Raw genomic sequence first — 6,351 nt, forward strand, 5'->3', positions numbered from 1 at the left:
CATGATAAGATATAGTTATACAGTTATACATGATAAGATACAGTTATATAGTTATACATGCAGTTTTCTAACAATATTTCCATAAAAATCACCAACTCTATAGAATAATATTTCATGTTAAATGCTATTGAATTTTAGGGGAAATAGCCATATGAGTTGACAGTGACATAATACCAGTTATGAAAACTCAGACAATGAGCTGAAAAATTCCCCAAGTAGCAAATTGAAGTCCTCAAGTCTTCTGCCAAAATAGTTACTGGACCATACAAAGATAAGCCAAGTATGCAATTTATGAATTTAAATTCTCACCCTATGAAACAAGTTTTGGAATGGATTTAATGTTTTAATACAAAGAATATTTTTCATCAATTCTCACCACAGAAAGATTTATTGAATATGTTAATGCTGCAAATGAGAAAACAATTTAGAGGGAATACATCCACAAGTAATTTAATCTGACAAAAAAAAATGGATGTCAAATGGCCTAAACCGAACAACAACAACAACAAACTAAACAAAAAAATAAGCTGTGAAAAATAACAATAACATGAGGGAGCACAGTTTAGGCATCTAAAAAAGTTCACATGGCTTTAGCTTATTAAATATGTTACACTAATTTTTTAAAAGAAGTTTTGAAAGTATCTAAAAACCATGCAAATTATTTGAAGTCCCTGCATGGCAAATTCAAATAGTATTTGAGCATCATTCAGATGTTTGCCAAATAAAGTGTGGAAAACTCTCCCATGAGATCACACAGAGTGGAGGAGGTCCTCCCAATTCTTTTTGTCTTATAATGGACAGCAATCCTGCTGTCTGTGTGGCAATAACAAACAAGTTATCATTTGGAAGAGAAGGGGCTGTGGAATTTCTACTGGTTGGGGAAAAACCCAGCTTTTATTTTTCCAGATAATCTGCACGTACAGGTTTATGACACTGGAGAACTTTGCTTAAATTTTCTCCTTTGAATCTCTCTCTTCTTCAAAATCTTCCAAGTCTTCTAATAATTTAGTGACTGTAAGAACGTAAACATTTATTCTGTGCTTTCAGTCTTAGTTCTCAAATATGACCAAGAGTATTCCTAGTTTTCCTTTTCCTCATAAACGCCCCTCACAGCAGCACTGCCAGGCTCCTCCTCGGGCTCCATTCCTCCTCCCGGTCCAATCCACTAGTCTGGGTACTGACTGCTGCTCACCAATAGCACCTCATCCTCCTGCTCGCTTCAGAAGCAAAGGCACACCGCTGATTCTTGAAGCCCTTGTGCTGCTGCTCAATCAGGGGTCCTATGGCCACTCCGACGCAGTGCAGGACCGAATGTAGGTCACTGCAACCGGGATGCCAGGATGGACGTGCCCCTGCCTGGGTGTCCGCCATCTTCTTGGAGCCCTCTGCAACTAGCCAGGGCTCCTCCCGCTGCAGCCCTCAGGGGAGAATGGTGCAGACTAGATGGCAGCCCAATGGTTTAACATTGTATATCTCTCGATCCCTTTACTTTCAATCTATCTCAATCTTTTATTTGAAGTTGTCATATACAACATAGATTTGGGTCTTGTTTTTTTTTTTTTTCTTGTAACCCAGTTTAACAGTTTTTAAATAGTATATTTAGAATGTTCATTTAAAAGATGTTTACTGATATTAGATTACTATGTACCACATATATAACTGATTTCCATTCTTCATCCCTTTTTTGTCCTTGTTTTGGTTTTCCATTGTTTTCACCCTATCTTGTTTTAACTGAGCACTTTGTATGATTTCATATTTTCTCCTCTGAGCATAACTGCCATAGTTGCTGTTCTTTAAATATGGATTACCCTATAGTTTGTAATATACATTTACAACTAATTTAACTCCACCTTCAAATACACTATACTGCCTCATGTGTAGGTACTTGGAGTATTCCTAATTTCTCCCTTTCATCCCATATTATAGTCTTTTCATTCATTTTACTCAACCATAAATCTGTAATAACCCATACATTGCTTCTGTTATTATTTTAAAGAAATTGTTATGTTAAACCAATCAAGAATAATAAGAAAAAATATTTCATTTCACTTGTATTATTTCTCTGTAACATTTCTTTTCTCTGTATAAATCCAATTTTCTGATCCACATCATTGTCATTCTAAGAACATTTTCTAGGTTTTCTTGCAAGGCAAATGTAATGGTGACAAATTCCCTTGATTTTGTTTGTCTTAAAAAGTGTTTATTTCTTATTCAATGAAGAGAATGATAGTTTAAATGATAATTTTGTTAGATACAAAATTCTAGGTTGGTGGCTTTTTTGTGCTTCTTAATATTTAATTAACTCTTTTCTTCATTGAATGGTTTATGAAGAGAAGTTCAATTTAATTCTTCTCCCTGTTCCTCTGTATTTCCCCCTGATTTCTTTCAAGATTTTCATTTTGTTTTTTATTTTCTGCATTTTAGATATAATATATGTAGACTATGGATTTATTTATTTATTCTACTTAAGGATCTCTAAATTTCCTTTATCTGGGACTTAGTGTCTGTCATTAAATTTGGAAACTTCTCAAATATTTCTTTTCCTTCTCTTTTCTTTTTTAATTCTCATTTTGCGGATATGACACATTTTCTAATTCTCCTATAGTTCTCAGATATTCATTATCTTTTCTCTTTGTTTTTTAGTTTAGGAAGTTTCTATAGATATATATTCAAGCTCACTGATTCTTTTCTCAGCCGTGAACAATCCACTGAAGTACCCATCAAAGGCATTCTTCGTTTCTGTTTATGTTTTATAACTTTAGCATTTCCTTGTGGTTATTTTTTAGTTTCCAGTTTTCTCCTTGTGTCACCCATGTGTTATTGTATGCTGTCACTGTTTCCATTAAAAATATTAGGTGAGACAGGAAAAATATGGTGTTCTGGTGTGAATGTTGCCATTTGCCAAATTGATTAGGCTCTGCCAAATTGATTAGGCTCTGGTAAAGCCTAATCAATTATCTTGAGGATAGGCCTTTGTTAAGTATAATAGAGTCCTCTAGGCTAATTTCAGAATGGTTAGTTTCTCATCAACCAAGAGAAGCACAGGGGAATTTTTCTCAAGTCTTTACCCTGAGAACATGGTGGGATTCCTGAAAGTAAAAGTCACAAAAAATATGAGGCCCCATATAAGAATTAGCCACCATTATTTTTTTTAGTCTCTCAAGCTTGTCCAGTCTCAGGCTCTAGCACTTGGTCAATTACTCTTTAATTGTGTTTTTTTACCAGACTTCAACAACTGCATCTCTTTCGGTAAACTGTGATTCTTTATAATCATGTCTCTCCAGTTTTTCAGTGACAGTTTGCCCTGTTACTTCAACTGTCTCATGGATCTAAGATGAATGTTTGATTTTCAGTTTCATCAGCATTTTCTTGTTGTGAGGATAAGAATGATAGAAACTATTTTTTTAAAATATCAAATCAGTCTTACATTCCTGAAATAAACTTCACTTGGTCAGGTATATTATTATTTTTATTAATTTCTATATTTAATTTGTTAATATTTTATTTGAATTTTTTGTATGAGTTCATAAGAAAGATTGGTCCTTTAAATTTCCCAGTCCATTTCAGGAATTAACTGTCTTTGTCTGGTTCAGGAATGAACATAATATTGGCCTCATAAATTAGTTTTGAGGTGGTCTTTCTTCTATTTTTTTGGAAAAAGATTGTGTAAATTTGGTGTTCTTATTTTAACATTTGTTAGGATTTCCCAATGTAACTATATGGGCCTAAAATTTTTTTCATGGAAGAATTTGAAATGTGGGTTTGTTTGTTGTTGGTTTTTTTTTAAATTTTATTTTCAGATAAGATTTCACTAAGTTGCTAAGGCTAGCCTTGAACTTGTGATCCTCCTGCTTCAGCCTCCTGAGTTGGTGGGATTATAGGTGTGTGCCATCACACCCAGCATGCTTTGTTCTAATAGTTATAAGAATAGTCTTTCTTTAAACTTTATTTTGTTTTTTTATGTGGTGCTTAGGATTGAACCCAGTACCTCACATGTGCTAGGCAAGTGTTCTACCACTGAGTGACACCCCCAGCCCAAGAATATTCTTATTGTATGAATTTTGATAATTTATGTTGAAGAATGTCCACTTCATTCAAGTTGTCAGATTTATGTATGTAGAATTTTCCATAGTATTTCCTCATTATTTTATTAATATATCCAAAATCTTGGATGATACACATTATTTCATTTTTGGTATTGGCAAATGGATATATTTTTTTGAAGGTTTCTCAGTCTCAATAGAGGTTTATCAACTTTGTGAATCTTTTGAAAGTATCAGCTTTTACCCTCATTGATTTTCCTATTAGTTATTGATTGATTTCTGCTTTTTATTTCTTTTCTTCCTCCGTACTGAATTTCTTTTGCTCTTGTTGTTTTACTGTTTTTTTTTTTTTTTTTTGTACCCAGGATTGAACTCAGGAGTGCTTAACCACTGAGCCATGTCCCTAGCCCTTTTTATTTTTATTTGAGTCATGATCTTGGTAAGTTGCTTAGGGACTTGTAGAGTTTCTGAGACTGGCTTTGAACTCTCGATTCTCCTGCCTCAACTTCCCACGTTGTTGAGATTACAGGCGTGGGCCACCATGCCCGACCTGTTTTACTGTTTTTCAGGTAGAAGCCTAGATTATGATTTTAGTTATTTTGCTCTTGCCTAATATAACCTATGTATAAACTTGCCTTTAAGTCATGTTTTACATGAATCCAATGTATTTTTATATAATGTATTTTCATTTATTTCTATATTTTTTAAAAAAATTCCTTTGACACTTAATATTTGACTCATGAATCATTTAAAATTGTGTTGTTTAATGTTCAAGTGTTTGGAGTTTTTCTTATTATTTAAATTTTTATTGCCAGTATAATTCCATTGTGATCAGAATAACTTCTATATGGCTTATATTTATATACAAATATAAAATAAATTTATATATGTAGATAATGTCTACATAATTAGTCATATTATATAACCATTTTTAAGTGCACAACTCTGTGATATTGATTGTGCTCACAATGTTGGATAACATCATCACTATATATTTCCAATATTTTTCATCATACCAAACAAATTCTGTAACCACTGAATAATATTCTACGTTCCACTTTTTTTCCTCAATCCCTAATAATCTACTTCCTGTCTCCGTGAATTTGCCTCTTCTAAATATTTCATTTGAGTGAAACTATAGGGTATTTACACTTCAAAGAACATAAAATACTGACATTTAAAGCAAAATAGATGGGATTATAGGGCATTTTGTTAATTGAAACAAGACAGACATAGGAAAACAAGTGTCACATGTTTTCTCGCATGTGTGTCTGGAATATTTCAATGAGCATAATGTTTTAAATGTACATCCATGTTACAGCATCTATTAAATCTTCATTCACTTTTGTGGCTAGATATTCTACTGTGTGAATATACCACAGGTTTTTTTTTATCAATTATTAGTTGATGGACATTTGGGTTATTTTTACTTTTTGGCTCTTGTAAATAATGCTATAATAAACATTAGTAATAATTTGTTATCTTTTTGAGTCCTTATCTTAATTCTTTCTGGTATATGCCTAGGAGTAGAAATTGCTGAGTCAAATGGTAATTCTATGTTCGTTTTTTTAAAAATTATTTTTTAGTTGTAGTTAAACACAATACCTTTATTTTATTTATTTTTATGTGGTGCTGAGGATTGAACCCAGGGCCTCGCATGTGCTAGGCAAGCACTCCACCACTGACCCACAACCCCAGTCCCCTCTATGTTCATTTTTTTTTTGATGAATCAGTAAAGTGTTTTCTGCAGTGACTGCACCATTTTATATTCTCACGAGAAATGCCAAACAGTCAATACTTGCCTTTTTTCCATTTTTTTAAAAAAAATTATATTCTTTCCACTAGATATGAAGTGATATCTCATTGTGGTTTAGATTGGTATTTCCCTAATGAATAACAGTGTGGAGCATTTTTCATGCATTTATTGTCCATTTGTATATCTTCTTTAGAGAAATGTCTACTTACATCTTTTGTCTTTGCTGTTGAATTGGAAGAGTTTTTCAGATGTCTTAGATATTAAATCCCTATTACATACACAGTTGAAGATATTTTCTCTGATTCTATATGTTTTTTCATGTTTTTGATATTCTTCCAAGGAAAAAATTTTCATTTTGATTAAGTCCAAATTATCTTTTTTTTTCTTTTATTGTTTGTGTGTGATCTTAGTATATTACCTAAGAATACATTGTTAAATGCAAATTTATGAAGATTAATTTTTTTCTAAGAATCTTAAGATTTTTAGCTTTTATATTTAAGTCATTGGTCATGTTGAGTTTATTTTTGTACATGTTTAAAGTAGAGGTCCAAC

General features: G+C 32.4%; 1 pseudogene; it reads right to left on the reverse strand.

Moving 5' to 3' along the window:
• Window positions 1-702: 702 nt before the first annotated feature.
• On the reverse strand, window positions 703-1,144 carry LOC114081498 (diphosphoinositol polyphosphate phosphohydrolase 2 pseudogene; annotated as a pseudogene).
• Between the last annotated feature and the right edge of the window lie 5,207 nt (window positions 1,145-6,351).

The sequence above is a fragment of the Marmota flaviventris genome, chromosome X (genome assembly GCF_047511675.1).
Source record: "Marmota flaviventris isolate mMarFla1 chromosome X, mMarFla1.hap1, whole genome shotgun sequence".
In the NCBI taxonomy this organism is placed as follows: domain Eukaryota; kingdom Metazoa; phylum Chordata; class Mammalia; order Rodentia; family Sciuridae; genus Marmota; species Marmota flaviventris.